Genomic DNA, 17,797 nt, shown 5'->3' with positions numbered 1-17,797 from the left:
CAAATGTCAGAATCCAGGTTCATTAAACCCTATCACCCAATTATGTCAACAAACATGAAATCATCTGCCAAACATAAACAAAGCTGTTTATGACATGACAAACCTAGATTACAAAAGGCCTATAATGGAAAATAATCGAACAATCCATGAAGAAGCAAATCGAATCTATCAGTAAAAAAAAGAAAACTATTTATAACAAACAACTGTAAAACATTTTTCCCATAAAGTACATCTTTTGATCAATAACTATGATTATGCTTCTTATCAATCATTATAAGTGCTTCTGTCAGAAACATTGAATTTTCAACAAGACGAATCAAATGGTACTTTCATTTCTCAAATGAGATAAGATCATTTTCGAAAATAGACTTACAATTTGTAATTTCGAAATCGCTGGCAAAGGAGAGGATAGTAAATTTACATCGACAGAACTTCAGGTAGCATCGTGAGACACGCTCAAGTGGATCTTCAACGGTATCCTTAAGGACATAACACGACAAAGGTTCTAATATGCTTTACACAAAAGCCTTCGTAACTCACGAATCACGAATTCACACAGTGCATACATCTACAAAATTGAAGATGGAAAAGGTTGAAGTACAATGCATAGCTTCTACTTGAACTTCTTGTTACAATATTACAATATTAATAACTGTCGAACTGAACAGAAAATGATCGAACACTTGTTGGTTTCGTACATAAATTGTAATTATGATAACATAGATTTCTAATTTATTACTACTTACTAAATACTGAAATTTATTTAGTTAGCTTTTGGCTAACTTTCGATTTAAATTTGGCATCAGTAGCTCTTATATATATATATATTTTTTTTTTTTTTTGCTTCATTTCTTTGTTTCTAGTGATATTATAATGTTCCACTAGGGTATCGCTAAGATACTCACTAAATTATTTGCTAAAAAACGACAACAATAAAAAAGTCACCATATTAAATATGGATAAGGACTAAAAGAATTAAATAATCCACATCAAATAACAGAATAAAAAGCAACAAGAAGTCAGGTGGTCCGACACTTTTGTTGTTTAACATAAGCGAAGCCTCGTGAGTTCTTTGGGGCTCCCCCACTCCAGTTCCCATCGGGGAAACTAGAGTATAGGGACCATGGGGAAACCACCTGACTCTATAAAGGCCGCCATGATGGATTAGCGTTTCTATCCTCAGGAAAACTGAAACACTAAGAAGGATGTATGACGTATGGATTAGTGGGTGAAAGGAACGATTGAAAGGGGTAGCAGGCGAGTGAGGGATCTCGTTCCTGGTCAGTGCTGTCAACATATATCGATAATTAGAAAAATGGTCTAAAAAATCTAAAAAGATTGAATTTACTGCTCATCTTGTAATTTAAAACGGTACAAAACATAATAAGCGATAAATTCAAATTTTTTAGATCTTTTACTTACAATTATACCCCTTTCATAATTACTGACATATACATATGCATAATTTGAACTACAAATTTATCTCTATCCTTTTATGTCCACATATATTAAGTCTTTTTATGGGTAATCTACGTAGGTACAAGTAGGTATAATTTCTATTTACATTTGCGTTGAGAAAAACAGAATCTTTTTGCAGGAGCGACTCAAACTTGTTTAGGGAATAGAAGATAACAGAATATGATTAAATATAACTGTGAATATTAATTTTGTTTTACAAATAAATAATTTTTAGAGACATTATCTTTGAACATTTTTAAACTTCCTCACATCTTGTATAACGTCTATTTTAGCTCTTCTTCGTTTTGCATCTATGATTTTCAAATAAACCTATTTAATAACAACAATCATATGTAAACAGTTCATAAAGTTTTGTGGTATACATTCTATCGATATGTTATTGTATAATTGTCAGTTCACCTGTTAGGAGTCTTTTATATTATGTATACGTATTTAATGTGTATTAAAATATTTATTATAGTTCTGAAATAAAAATTGTATTTTCAAATATTAATATCGCATACAAAATTTTTATTGTAAAGTAGAAAACCTAAGGTGAAGGGTATTTTAGTTACAGGTTTTAGTTTAGATGATATGCTATCCATTTTTTAATAGTACACAGTGTTTTGTATATAAACTTATTTGTAAATATTTCATACAGGCATTAAATTATTAATTAATAGTTCATGCAAATTTTCTATATCTAACATGCAAGATCAGATATTCATTTTATAATAAATGTATGACTGTATTTATTTCCTAATGTAAGATTTATTTACTAATGCAATTTGTATGAACAATCCATTTATAATATTTATATTGTAAATACAGGACAAGTTTGAAAAGGTAAAGCATACATGTATTAAGTTTGAGAAAAAATACTAATAAACAAACACTCAAAACAGTCTTCGTGCATAGAAAGCCAGATTTTTTCGATTATTTAAACCTAGTTCTACTTCGTAAAGAAATCAGGACTCGCGGTGCAAGGACAAATGAATACAGCATTTGATTTATCGATTTGATACTTGAGCATGCACTCCAGTATTCAATTGGAATAAAATTTAAAATAAAAAGACTTCACTTATCGTGGTTGTTATACTGGTTCATCGATTCTTCATGATTTATTTTCAATTGAAAAGTACTTATTTGAGGACTAAAGTATTCACTCTAAAAGTTATTGCACAAAAAAATGTAATTATAATATATTTTAGTCGTTGATATTATATTTTACAATATAAAAATACTTAATTATACGTATTTTAATGGAACGTAAAACATGAACCAAAAAATATTAAATTTTATGACTAATTAAAAAGCATTATATTACAGTTATTGTGCAATATTATTTCAATGTTATACTATATGGAAATATGATATACTTTATTTCTTAACTTAAATCGAGAAAAATATTAACAAATTTTAGTTCACTATTTTAGAAATTTTTATGGTGGAAAATACTTGAATTAAAGTAATGTAAATACGAGAGGATTAGTTTATAATAATGTATAGTATTAATATACACTCACTATTTTTGTTATTTTTACATATAAGAATTCACAAACATAATTTAAAAAATAAATGTGATGACCTTTTCTAATTAGTAATATTTGAAAACCAAATTTTGCGAAAATGGGACATTTACTCGATCCACATAATATAGAGGAATTTCTTTGAATAAATCAGTATCTCTGATCATAACTGCATATTAAGTTTTCACAATCCGCAACAATTTTTATAAAATGCACAAAATTTAGAAATTTAGAATTTAGTGCTCGTGTTTAGAAATTCAAATGGTCAAAGATTTATCAAAAAATTGATGAATACTGTTATATAATTACACATGTAACTAAAATATTGCCTAATAACTTCTAGAAAATCTGAATATTTTATTTAAGTTATCTGATTACTGATAATTTTTTAGAAGGCCAAAGTGGGAGGCCATGAGCATCAGTTGACCTCGAAAAAATGTTCCACATTATAAATTCATCAATGAACAGTGAGCTATTATCGAGAAAATACTGTATACCGCATTGACCCTAAATATTAGGATCATAGAGTCCCTTGAAATCCTCTTCTATAGCAATTAATAGTTTACAGAAAATTCATAGCTTTTCAATTTATTATTGTCTATAAATAATTCACTGATATTAATAGTAAGGTATTACTTTAAATAATAAAGTTTTAATAGTAAATATTAAAAGTGGAGGTAGTAAATACTGTGACTTCACTATACAGCTTAAGGATTAAGGGTTAAGCAATCCAAACGTTTTCTCAAAGTTTCATTTAAATCCAAAAGTCATAAAAACCACTTTTACAGAGACCTCGACTCTGGAACTTCTGATAACTGTCAAAGTGAAAAAGTAATAAAAAAAAGCGTTAAAAAGTTCTCAGCTCCAGGAATGAGTGAATGATTACAGTTACATGGTAGTCCTTGAAACACGTTTAACAGAATTTAGAAAAAGTTGCATTTCAAAAAGGACACATCGTATGCATTAGCGTCAGCAATTTTCAGAGGTGCTACTGGTTTTGAATTTTGAACAGTTGCTAGTGTTCAAAATTGAGCAAACTTTAACAAGGAAAAGGAAAGGCCGAGAAAAAAGAAGAGGCCACTATCAAAAAGGATTCAGAGCAAATAGACGTGCCAGCATACATAGTTATACTATATATATACAGGATGACTCGTTTGAAAATTCGCATATAATTATCTTCTACACTATAGCTCGTTTAAAAAAATGTTTTAAATAAAACACATACCTAGAGAAAATTTGTGACCATTAAGGTGTCTCCCCCGAAACAGAGTAAATTTTATTTGAAATAGTTTTTATTTTGGAAACTTCAAATGGGTCACCCTGTATACCTATATAGTATAGTTACAGTATAGCATTATATATTCTATAGTTATAGTATAGTATATATATTTATAATTATTTACAACCAGTTACAGTTGTATATACATATATCCAAATTATAATCCATATATATATTCAAATTATAATCCAACTTTCAAAAGTTATACAGGATGTCCTAAATTTAAGGTGCTACACGTTGTCAGTGCATTCTGTGGGCCTAAATAAGAGAAAAGTGTTGTATGTATACAAGTTGTTTAACGCGTTATTAAAAAGTTATACATAAAAATACGAAATTCCAATGACATTTAAGGATAATGATAGATACGTAGTTTTATGCGAGTTGTTTTTACTATCAGTACTCATCCAATATCAATTTTTACTGAATACTAATTATTGCAACTAATTATTTAATAGTAATTGTAACTACTGATATTAATTTTTATCTAAATTCGTTTAGTATCAGTAATAACAATTAGAGTTAAATAGTTGATTATAATAATTAGTATTCGTTAAAAATTGGTATTCAGTGAGTGCTACTTGTAAATACAACATACATAAAACTAAATATTACTCTTCTTAACTACTTCCTTGGAATTTCGTATTTTTTGTATAATTTTTTAATAAAGCGTTAACTAACCTATATTCACACAACATTTTTTCCTTGTCTTGATCTATGGAATGTACTGACACAGTTCGGCACCTTAAACCTGGGACACGCTGTATGTAGAATTATTAAAAGAAATCATATCTGAATATAATATTGCGTCAAAGTTTTTGTCTATTTAAGTTTCATTTTAGTGTTCGTTTTTGATTAAAAAATGATCTATTTTTTCTCTTTAATTCTATCACGTGCATCGATTGAACGTTAGAGAATAGTAATGTTGACAGAAAAGCTTCTGGAAAATGCGAGAAAAGATTTAGTCAGAGGTTTCGAGAGTATTTCAGGGGTGAAATACACGCTTGATAATTATTACTCAAGATGTTCGTGACGGTTTTCCCGTATTGGGTTAAACGCAATTCACGAAGGATGGCGTGTGCCTGCAGGCTCTCGTGCTCTTTATCAGCTCTTTCGCGAAATGTGCTTCGTCGTGCTGCGTGATATATTATAGTGGTCACAACTATTTATCTAGAGCGTTTTTTTTTCTATCGAAAAGTCACTGTACGTGTTAAACAGATTCGACTGGAGCTTTCGATAAGGTTGAAGTCGTAGCGGGTAGCTGCGTTTTATAAGTGTGATTTGCAATACGATGTTTTTTTATTCAATTCTTACAATATTTATCAATATTTTCTTAAACCACATTAGATCATTGTTATAGTATTTTTGAAAGCCATAAAGGGAAAATTTCTTTTTTCTTTTTCGATAAAAGATCGATGTCTTTAAGATTTTTTTATTAATGGAACTATACATATAGCAAGGGAGAGCAGGGACAAACATAACAATTTGGGTTTTTGACTCTGTAGCTTCTAAGTTCCATAAAATTTTCAAAAAGATCGAACAAGACAGTAAACCTACATTATTAAACAACGTAATGGAATGAAAATCTAGCAATATATCACACCAATTTTTTTAAATATACCTTTCTTTAGTGTATGTCATTTGTTACTTTTGGAAATAGGATGGTAATATCCTATTTAAGTTTAAAAATTAAATTAAGTAATAGAAAAAATACTTCTGTAAGGTATTTCTACTTATTTTGTAGGTAAAAATAAGTATAAATATCAACATAAACTTAACCTAGACTTTTAAGAAGCCAGTCCACAATCTGTCTTTCTGTTACGAATGTGGGAAATTCTGTAAACACTAATCCAGTGTTTGAAAATCATGTTTAAGAACTTGATAACTTCATTCTTTCCATTTTCTGTTTTTTATTTATGTCGTATGATAGTAAAAAAAGAATGCTTTTATTGTATGTCAAAGTTGAAAAGCTGGAAATCTTGATAAGCCCCAAGATATGAATAACTATTTTCATAATGGGTATCTAGGAAAATAACTCGACAAACCTACGTGGAATACGAGAATAATTTGACAAATTACCGAGAAATTCAAAGTTATTACGTAGTTTCTAATAATTGTATTGAAAAACGTTGACTACGCTGATGGCATCATTCGTTTTTAAAGTTGTAGTTTCATTTACAATAAAATTCAAGATACACTGCGCGTTACGTAGCAGATATGAATATTTGAAGAAGCTTTTACTCATTTTCATATATTATTTAAATTCATGGAAACATTGTTGGAATTGATAATTTCAAATATTCGCGCTGTTTGGGTCGTGTCTGTTGCGAAGGATGTTGTGTGTGAATGTGACGCGGGGATTCACGCAGTTGGGTGATGATTCGAGAGGAGTAAGGATCACAAAAGTTTTGTTTCGTATTATTTGTTTAACAAGTATTACTTTATGTATATGCAAAGAAATATATTTTATGTTTTCATTGAAGTCATGTGGTCTACATTCACGCCTGCTGAACCTGAATTAAGCGTGAAAGCGTTCAAATAAAATCTAACAAACATCATTTGAGCTAAAAAGCAGATACAATTATTCACGGTTTGAAATACCTGTCAGGACAGAATATGTGAAAATTTCGAGCAAGTGAAGAAGTAGGATCACTAATACGTATAACCTACAAATTTCTAATGTGAAAAAACAGAAGTGTATATAACACAGCGTGAATATTTTGTATTCATAGATGTACGTAATACATAGAAATCATTATATTATCATTGATATCGTGCAATAAGCACTAATAATATTTATGGAGAAACTTTCGTCATAAATAAGGAATGTTATACGAAGACGCGCTTTATATGAATACGTTCGTGTAGAATCTACTCTGTAGATAATGTGACATTTAATTAACAAACCGTTTCATTGACTGACGTTCGAATAATAGAGGATATTACAGTAACGAGAATCTTGGAACGAAATTAACAGTTTATTGAGCTGTCTACTGGCAGACTCATCTTTCGCTTAAATCGAAAAGGGTTACGTCTGAAAAGTGGACTGTTCGCTATTAGCTTGCCACCCAAAAGCTGGGGATCAGCTATCTTTATTACGTTCCATAATAGACTCTTATAGTGCCATGAAGTTCCATATTACGCGACCCAAGCACGAACGTAGCGAAAAGTCTTTGTAAGTGCGCTTCTCTGTAGACACAGGATTAATTTACAATTTCCTTCGATCCAGTGTACGCTTTAAATGTTAGTCATTTTATAGTTTTGAGTATTGATACTGTTATAATGTACGTTAATATAATAATTGATAGGTTTAGAGACTGTCACATTAACTTAAAATTCGAAAATTAATTATAGTTGGAAATTCGTGAAAATCCAAAACATAAGTGCTTATAAAATGACAGATAAATAAAGTTATTAAAGTTATTAAGTCGACAATCTTCTGCAGCAAGCAAAAAAAAAATGGTACTGATTTTTGTGAAGAGTCATAATATGTAAAAAAATCTTGAGAAAATAAAAATGAATACTTTAATAAATTATTGCACTTACTTACTGGTGAAATCAATGGAATGAAACTACTTGTGATTGCGGAAGATGCATTGGTTGCCTCTCATAGTTATGAAATATAAGCACCCACACACGCACAAACACAGAAAACTTGAACTCAATTTACAAATTTATTATTTATGAATTATGAGGAAAAACACATTTTTCGAAATTAAATCCTTTGTTTTGAAGTTTAAAAATGACACAAAATCCTTTTCCATTTTGCAATCACTTTGACACGCACACCACAATTGCAAATTAAGAACTGACTAATTTTTGAAATTCTTGAAGCTATAAGGCCTATTCCCCTCCAAAGGCATTTCATATTTAACCAATGAGATTACAGTTCCACAAGGACGTAGTAATTCATTGGATTGTTCTTGACCAATGAGGATTCACTTTAGGAGGAGTATACCTTTTGCATCAAATTGCCAGTTTATAGCGAGAAATTATTGTATACATAATACGTATTAAATACTATTCTACAATTTCAATAAGTATGGATCAGCTTCGACAATAATTATCAATAAATAAATCTAGAGGTTAAATATCGAAATAATTAAAAATTATATTAAAATGACTTTTTATAAGTACACAATTTTTACAAATTTTGATTCTTTTTTCTCACAATATAACGTCACTTAATACAGTCGTTATTTTTTACACTTTGTCAATAATGTACAGTAATAGCTAATTTTTTCATAGCTTCAGGTATTTTTTTAATTTATTAAACTGTCAAACCTTTTACCTAAAATACACGATATGAAATATTATCCTAATTTTCTACTTGCTTTTAATATTCAAACCTCCCAGTTTCCCTTTTTGCAGTTACGTTCGAATTTTGATTATCTTTTATATCTCATCAACATTTAACTCTTGCGTATTTTATAAAGTTTTGCCATTTTTAACTTTTCTTTTCAAAGTACATAATGTCAATTATTTTTACGCAATTTCTGATATTTTTTTAGTGTTCAATTTTTTTAAGTTTCCTCTCAATGATAACACTAACATTTTTGCAGTCCTTTGTATTTTTCCGATTTTTAAACTTTTTTAACTTCATTCTTCCTTATAATACAAGGAATACCAACTGTCACTGTATTCTATTTTAAAGACATGTTGATGGATAAAGAAATGGTATACAAGCAGTTATTAGCGTCCACCAATTACCGTAAAGTAAGGGTGTAATTACAAACAGTGTAAGCAATGTGATAAGACAAGAAGCGGTGGAAATAGGACAAGAGGTATGCAAGCGAGTCGGATGAGACAGAGTTGAAGAAAGTGAAAGAAATACTTCAGAAAAACGTTTTAAAACTACATTTAAAGTAGTTGGTACCATATACATTTTAATACAAAATCTGTTTCAAAAACTCGCACAAAAATTCCTATCATTTCCAGTCAAATTGAAGATTTTTTTCGCAATAGTAGTAAAATTATTATTTGATTTTTATTTTAAATGAAATAAAATAAAAAAAAAGTATTAAAAACACATATCTATATTAGGTTACTCGAAATAAATACGATTCCTTTTTAAAGGTAACTAAATACTTTTATAAAAATAGTATTTATAAATTACTAACAAATCAAAAAGGATCATAATTCAAAATAGCAACTGTATTATATAATAATTCAAATCAATCGCAGTAAAAATTATTTTATGTTGCATCTTGTTTATAGAAATTCTACGAACTTTTTGGAGAACCTGACAGAAAAATCTATTCGTTTATTTATCGATAACTACTTGTGTCAATACGTAAGGTACATATGTTTAGCAATGTATGGCGTCGCAGAAATGCAGAGACAAGCGAACATCCATGAGTGTAAGTAAATCAAGGACATTTCCCAACAGACAACAAATCCCACAGATGCAGTTCTGCGTGTATTACATTTACAAAATGCATCTTTATTTTCCCTGTGCAGCTAGGCTGCACGCTATTTATGTATGTTTACTTATGTATCAATAAATAAAATAAACAAACAAAAAGAAAGAAAAACATTGGCTTATTGAAAACAATGAGTAATAATACAATTAAATCATTGTAAATTATGATACACAAAGAGTATAAATGGTCAAAATATCTTGAACATAATTTGTTAGTAACATAACCTAATTATAACTTATAGGTAATGTAACCTATATTTTTTGGCCGACTGTATAGTATTTAATGCAACAAAAGCTATTTGTATCATCAAAACGGCTAGAAATAAATAAAAGTGTTGCAAAATAAAATGCATTGATATGTTATGAACACATGTAGCCCAGAAGTTAGTTGAAATATTGTCTATTTGGTGTAAATAGATATGAATAGGCTTATTCATGAGTTAACGTGTGTGTTACTAAACGTAAACGATGTTACTAAAGATTAATTTTTTAGTTATTGCTAAAGAATATTCTTGTAGCTAATTTTTAATACCACATCAACCTACTGTAGTTATTTTTAATAACATGATAGTTTTGGAACAATTTTTCAATTGTACTGGGAAGTATACCTACCCCTCCAAATATTTCAGATTAAAAAGTAAACTAACAATTAACAAAAGTAATATTATTTGGTTCAATAATAATGCTCCAGCACACGCCAGCAGCAGCGTTTTTAATAGTTAAATTGCACAAATTTTTCAGCAAATTTAGTTCAAAGTGAAGTTACATTCTTTTCGTGCCTGCAAATGCTTCAAAATACTGAGAAGCACAGGTATTCTCATTTCATTCCAGTTTTACTTCATTATTCAAAAACCATGCTATCAAACAGAATCTCGTTGCAAATTGAATAATTATCTTTAGCAGGGAACTCTTGTTTAACAACCTTTTTACAATAAATAAATTAACTGAATCTATAGAAATGTACAATATGCGAATAACAAAATGTGTAATAAAATATTGCTACTTTGTTCCTAACCTAGACCTATTTATATATCATAGAAAAATAATTTGCTAATTGTAATGATTTTCTAATAAAACTAAACTAAAAAAATTCCTCATAATACTTCACCCTGTATATTAACCTCAGAATTCTTAAATCTCTTTTTAACGATCCCATTTGCTCTATGAACAGCACTGCTGAAGTAAACTGATCCTACGACCATCCATCTGAAAGAGTGATAGGCTTATCTGGATTAGTATAAGAATATAAGCTATTTCAAAGATAAAGCCTGACCATTTAGAACAGGACACCCTGTATAAGATCAATACATGACCGAAATGAAAAGAAGTGACTACTAATGTGCAGAGTAATCCATCGATTTTCTCATTTCGAGATGATTACTTTATGTACACTGTCATTTTACCACTTGACTATTTGCTTTTTCAGCGTATCGATTATCGCTCTCCATTGAACAAAAGAAATTTTTTCACTTCATTCTTCCACGTCATCTATCGATGCTGGTATCTCGGAACCTTCATCTTTAAACACAGTTTTTTGAGAATTGAACTACCAGTTATACTCGAGATGAAAAGATAAAACCTGTTTCGTGGAAAGCTTATGGAAGCTTGTAAAATGATTTGGACTTCTTGTTTTGCACTTTAAGAAGAAAGAAAAAATTAATTAAACACTGAGTTTTTATAAAAAAAATATTTTTTCTTTTCATATACCATGTAGAATTTGGACTACTTTTTTCAGACTTTGGGGAACTTTTTTTAAAACATCATTTTGGACACTTCTTATTAAATTTAAAAATGTCTATCATTGTGATTTTTTACATGAATTTTGTTAAAACAGGTTTTTAAATAGCTGAACGAAAAACCTTTTATCCTTGAGGACATTAGGAAAATTATATGTACAATAAAAACCAATTATTGGGGGTCACTTTGGTCACTTTCCTCTATAAATTAGCCTACAACTTCATTAAATAACGAAAGAGAAAAGTATACTGAAATTAAAAAACTTAAGAGGAAGATACCGAATTATACTGAAGAGCTTTCAAATAATTTAGGAAAATTAACTTTAATGTTAAAGTAACTCGTTTAAAAAAATGATTGACCTTGATAGATCCCCGTAAGTTCATAGGTCTACTACTGCAACATTTAGAAATATGTGAAAAAATATTTTGTTAATATTTGAAATTGAAAAATAGACGTGTCATACCAGTTTTTATTCTAGTTGTTTAAAATATGAAACATTTAGGATCGTTCGTTCATTAAATGAAGGAACCATGACAGTTTCGCTATCCACAGCGAACAGACTAATCGATATTTATCGATTGTCCTTTGCTAGCTTAACATAGGACACGCGTACTATTATAGTGAAATCCTTTCGCATTAACTGTCAGCATAATCTAACATTTCTGCGCACAAGTACTCAATTTATTAACCCCAGAATACTAGCATAGAAAATGTAATACTCCACATAAAATTTTTTACATACAAATCTCTTTTTATATTTTTAATTTTGAAAATATCAATAGATTCGATAAATGTAAATATAAATATAAATATTTGAATTCGACAATAAATTAGTTTGTTTTGTTTTAAAATAAACGATTTTTAAAATTTTAGTATTAGTAAAACTAGTAGAAAACAATACAACGACTATTTCTAATATTTTAGCTCATTATATTCCATATTAATATTAATATCAGAAAAGATTAATTAATATTTAAACTCCAGTTAGTACTCCATATTAATCTTTTAGATTTTTCTCTTTTGTAATTAATATAACATATGGTAGCAATTACTTATGCATTATGTACAATATATTAATTCCTTTTATTTGTAATAAGAGGTGCAAAATCTGCATTTAAAAATTATACATTTTTACATAATAATTCCTAAGTGACACAAAAGTCACGCAGCAATTGAAGAGCTCGATACAGGAACTGATTAGTTCCAATTCTCAGCAAAAAGGACTACTTGTGTGAATTTATATGTACAAATTCAGTAGTTTTATTTTGTTAACATAGCGAAACTCTAAAAACTGGAGCAGACTGGTTTTTGCGCCGCGCCCTTCAATTACTCAAGTATTTAAATTAACATTCTCCATGTTTACATCAAATTTCCCCCAACCCCTTTACCCCTAAAAAGAAGAAAAAGTAAGTAAGGGAAATTAAAATTCAATTAAAAATTCCTAAATCAATATCTCGTCGAGGTCAGTTAATCAATCACTTCTTTCATGAAGCAACAATCTTGACGAACACAGACATCTCTGCAACGCTCCCTATTTTTCATTGGTAAAAAAGGCTTGTTATCTAATGTATTCACGGTCATTCAATCATAATTCAGTTGCAGCGTTTTCTACCAGAATAAATAAAAAAAGAAAAAATCGACCTGCACCACGGGCGAACGCTGCAACAGTATTCTCTTTTACAGCAGCATTTCTTCTATCTAACCCAGACTTGTCAGTCATGGCCTCAGTGCCGCCTAGTCAAGCGGAATAAATGGATCTAGGGTCCGTTTACGTCGGGATTGGCACCACTGGCAACCGAAATTTTCATCGACCGTCACAGACTGTGGTTGACAATTTTTGAATCTGAATAAACCTTCGTATTTTTCCTGCCGCCGAAGATTTCCCTTGTGTTCGTTCTCCTTCCCGAGACTAGGTCGCGATCGAATTTACATTTTGTTTAACAAAGCATGCTCGTCGGAATGTACGTGTGTGTAACTTTTTCGATAATCGATCGACGATTTCACGCACGCATAGACGCTAAGGCAAACCTGGACGTTGCACGATATGCTCGTCGTCTCTGGGGAAACGTTTGTTTTAAAAATCGCGAATCTTTGAATAGTAATTTTGGAATGTTATACGCTATGAAATATTGAAATATTTTTCTTTACGCGGGGAAATAAACATTTTTTTGATCACAAAGCTAATTTGTGAGGTCATCTTTAAAGTCACTTGAAGGTCACCATTGTTTTCTAAATGAGAGTATGTATTATATATTGATGAAAGGAAAATTGAGAAATTAAACTATGATAGACAAGAAAAAAATGAACCATTAGTACTAAAGCAACAAGTACTAAACTGAAAAGTATTTTGCGCTGTAATGTAACCTGTATTTAACCTAAATAGCGCAACCTAATTGTAGTCTAAAGTAACATAACCTATATTTTTTGGCTGACTGTATAATAAAGCGTTGATGTTATTTTACAACTGTGAACAAAATATCACAGTTAATTGTTTTTAATATAGTAAATGTAATTAGTAATTAATGTTAGAAAAAGTTCAGTGTCATACAATATCATGACCTTCAAGCGACCTTGGGTTGAATATTAAGGACTGAACAATAGAAACTTCGAAGTGTTAAGTCCTTACATTACCATTGAACAAACTGCTCGAGAAAGTGACATTAGCCAAACAAAGGTAGTACGAATACTACATGGACACAAATTAGCTTTTATCGCACATTACTCTACCAAGAGTTTCAGGGGAGAGATCTTGACTACCATGTGAGTTCCTGTTAGGGGAGATTCAGAGAAATTGCAAATGACGGAAACATTTTGTACAAAATATTATATACAGATGAGACTGTTCAGGGTGATATAAATTTAAAATAAGATTAATTATTGATAATAATTTAATTATGTAGGAGAGTCCTGTGAGGTCAATACATGGTGTGGGATATTTGATAACAAAATAACTTTGTACTTCATTTTATTTATTTTTAAACATTTACCAATTATTCGTAGCAAAGTATATATTGTTAAATGAACTTCTTAAATTTCTTTTGAAAACTGCATCTTTGTCATATACCTAATAAAATAATTGTCTAACACACTACACACATGTTGGAAAATCCTTAAATGATAAATATTTAAACTTATATGGAGTGAACATAATAATCAGACAGCATGCCTGACTTGTACCCTCATATCTCGAAAAATAGTTTAACTGTTGCTGACTAATTTGAATAAAATAAGTTACTAACTTGATATTGAACGCCTAAATGCAAGCTCATTTGGAAGTTATGACACCATAAGCCATTGAACCGCATTTGATGTCGACTATAATACTGCCAGCTCGTAAATACATGATCCCATTTTGAGAAACACTGTTGAGCAGTAAATGACCTTACAAATTACATAATATAGGAATTTCTTTCTCTCGGTACATGTACTCCTTGAAAGGCACTGAATAAACAATGAAACTGCTTTTTTAACACCTTTCATAGTCTTCAATAGAGGCGCTCTTCCTCATTTATGTCACATTTTATGCTTTAGGGTGAAATACGATACAGAAAGTGACCATAAATATGCCTGATAAAAATAATACCTTTGTTCAAACACCAAAACTTTAAAATCGTTCAAGTTTAGACATAATTCACGGTTTCCTTTCTCGAGATTACTTCCTGCTAATTGTAACTTCTCCTAAGACCCCTTCATTAAACTCCATCTTACAAGGTATTAAATACCCTGCACGAACTTCCAACTATAATCAAAGAAGTTTTCGAAAACGCTCGAAGCCCAGGTGGAACAGGGGTTGCGTGTGAAATAATTATCATCAAACGTCCCACAACGAAATCACAGAGCCAACAGAAGTGGTAAAAAGGCAACAAGTAATCGCCAACTCACCTTGCGTGTCCTTCGAGCGGAGGACTGCGAAGAAGTAGGCCACGTAAATCCCCGGAACTTCAACTCTCAATGTTCTATTTCGCTGTGTCTGCCCGAGTTCTTAGTTCCATCTTCCTGTGGTATCAACTTCTGCTATCGCTGTACAGTTGTCACATCGCAACTTAACGATCCACCGATAATAACATTGTAAGTCACTCCTCGAAAGGACAGACAACTTTATCCTCCAAGACCGTCGAAATCCTTCGAACGGATAAAGCTGCGACACAGATCGCACATGGACCGAGCGCTTCTCCAACTTGTTGGATATGGCCAACTGGTGTCAACTCTTAGTACCTTTTTGACACTTTTCCTAGGCTGGGATTCCCTTGTATCAGAGATGTACTAAACTGTTAGTGACACCTAAACTGTATTAAAAGTTATCGACCAATAAAACACAGGCAACACTAAAGGGGTCCTCTTCTTGACATTGGGTGACAGACTACATCAGCTCTGTCTTCCTTCCCGCTTTATTATTGTCTTTCAACTGATTAAACAAAAGATAGTGCCTAGGACGCTAAGAAAACACCTGACTGTGAAATGTGTGCAACATCAAACGAGGCTTGTCCTCTAAAGGCTAGGGGCATTCAACAGTTTTACCCTTTAGAGATTTTTCACTGTTACATCTTCTCACTCGCGCACCATGTAACTCGGACAGATGCCAGGTTGACAGAAGGATCAGGATCAAGCGTAACAAAACTAGGAAAACAAAAGTGTCAGTGGCGATAGCGGAGAGTCTAAATCTTCAGCATTTAGAAAGACATGTTGGCTAGGTTCAGTGAAGGGACTTTTGCGGAAGCGCGCGACTTTCGGCTCAGTCGGGTTCAAAAACCAGTTCCGGAAGCGATTCGACTGCGAGTCGGCCGACGGGCACGCGGCGAGAATTCAAGTGAGCGCCGTAAACGTCGCGACGCTGTGCAGCGTCGCCAACCTCGTTCCAAGGGACGCTTGCGCATCAGCGGCTGGCGCCCTTCGACGTCCGCGTAGGGGGATGAATCGTTTCTCCGTGGCGTTGTTATCAATTCACCTAGTTTTCTACATAATCGCCGGGAACCTGCAGCGTCGGTTAAATGTGTGAATTAACAATGAGTTACTCGATTGCGACGACACGTGAGCATTGTAGGTTGATGAGGGATGATGGGTGTTACTGGCCACGACTGCCAAAGGTGTCATTGCATATTTTCTTTATTTTTAGAACTGGAAGTTCAGATAGAAAGATAATCAGGCTGATTGCAACTCCCTTTCTATTTACTCTTCCTCTTTTGTTTGAATAATTTGCGATCGCTCCCAAAATTGCCTCTTCCTGTGCTGATATAATAGACCTACATACAGTGTTGACATTATCTACAGCAGTAGTAAAAATTATTTTCTATTTTCTTCCCTTTATCATATTAAATAGATGACTTTGGGCCTAGACTTGATTTTTTCTAGACTTGGTATAACTACCTTTTCAGGAAAGACGCGTTATGGAGAACACATTGTCCTATTAGAAAATCCATCTGGCTCGTCATGGTCTTGGCTAGGTAGCCAAATCTAGGTTGAATGGTTTGCCCCATCCAAAAACACTTGTTGCAGGATACATAGTCCATAATATCGTCTATTTAGCTGTTCATTCTTCTAGCTAACTTCCGTGTTGTAAAATCACTGAGGTTTTATGTATTTCTTTTTCTTTGTCTCATTGAACTTTGATTTTATTTTAAATGATCTCCCTTTTTTCTTTGCCGTTTTCTGTTGTTAGACTAGGGGTTCCCAAAGAAGATTCAGTGCTTTCATTTGCGTGACAATTAAATTTGCAAAATCTTCAGGTATCAATTTGTTGAGTTCTTAGTAAAGATTTCTTAGTAAACAACTATACTATTTCGTCAAGATGTTCTCATAAAAGAATTTAATATTTTCTTATTATAATTTACTTTCCCTGATCTTGCATAAAAGTATAGTTACATGCGTGATGATATTACAGATATCAATTGTGGTAGAATTTATAGCACTACAAATATCATAAGTAATCTAGTTACGCAGGATAACTCGCGTTAACTTTATTATCATTTTTGGCCTATTTCTACCTTTTAATATATCTACAAAATTAGAGAATCCTCTTATTGTTAGTTTTGCATATAAATATATCAACTTTAAGGTATTATTATTGCCAAATGGATCGGATGTTACATCATAGAACATTTTATGTACCATTTGAATTCCCTTACTACCCTCTAAACTATTACTAGGTACAATTGTTTACATCCTGTATATCCGCGCATATGCATACAGTAATACATAATTAAATCTTCGTTACGTGCTCACAATAAGTCGTCAAAGTGTTCCGTAAAGTCGGGGCATAGAGTTTGCATGAATTCACGTTTCGCCTTATCATGGCGTTCAACTAATTGTACGAGTTTACATCGTGGCGCGGCGTGATCGTGTCGATCAGCGAACAGCTTTCGGAGATACACGACATGC

The 17,797-nt window shown here is 31.5% G+C and overlaps 1 protein-coding gene across 1 annotated transcript in view; it reads right to left on the bottom strand.

Annotated features, from left to right (window-relative positions):
* Positions 1-15,420, bottom strand: part of Machr-b (muscarinic acetylcholine receptor) — a 129,565-nt gene extending 114,145 nt beyond the window's left edge. Inside the window, exon 1 of the mRNA XM_076382005.1 lies at positions 15,305-15,420. The gene's annotated coding sequence lies outside the window, so the exon portion shown is untranslated. The remainder of the gene's footprint in view (positions 1-15,304) is intronic.
* Positions 15,421-17,797: the final 2,377 nt, after the last annotated feature.

This window comes from Calliopsis andreniformis, chromosome 7, assembly GCF_051401765.1.
Source record: "Calliopsis andreniformis isolate RMS-2024a chromosome 7, iyCalAndr_principal, whole genome shotgun sequence".
NCBI lineage: Eukaryota > Metazoa > Arthropoda > Insecta > Hymenoptera > Andrenidae > Calliopsis > Calliopsis andreniformis.
Note: the sequence above shows the minus strand (reverse complement) of the source record. Positions and strands in the feature narration are given on the sequence as shown.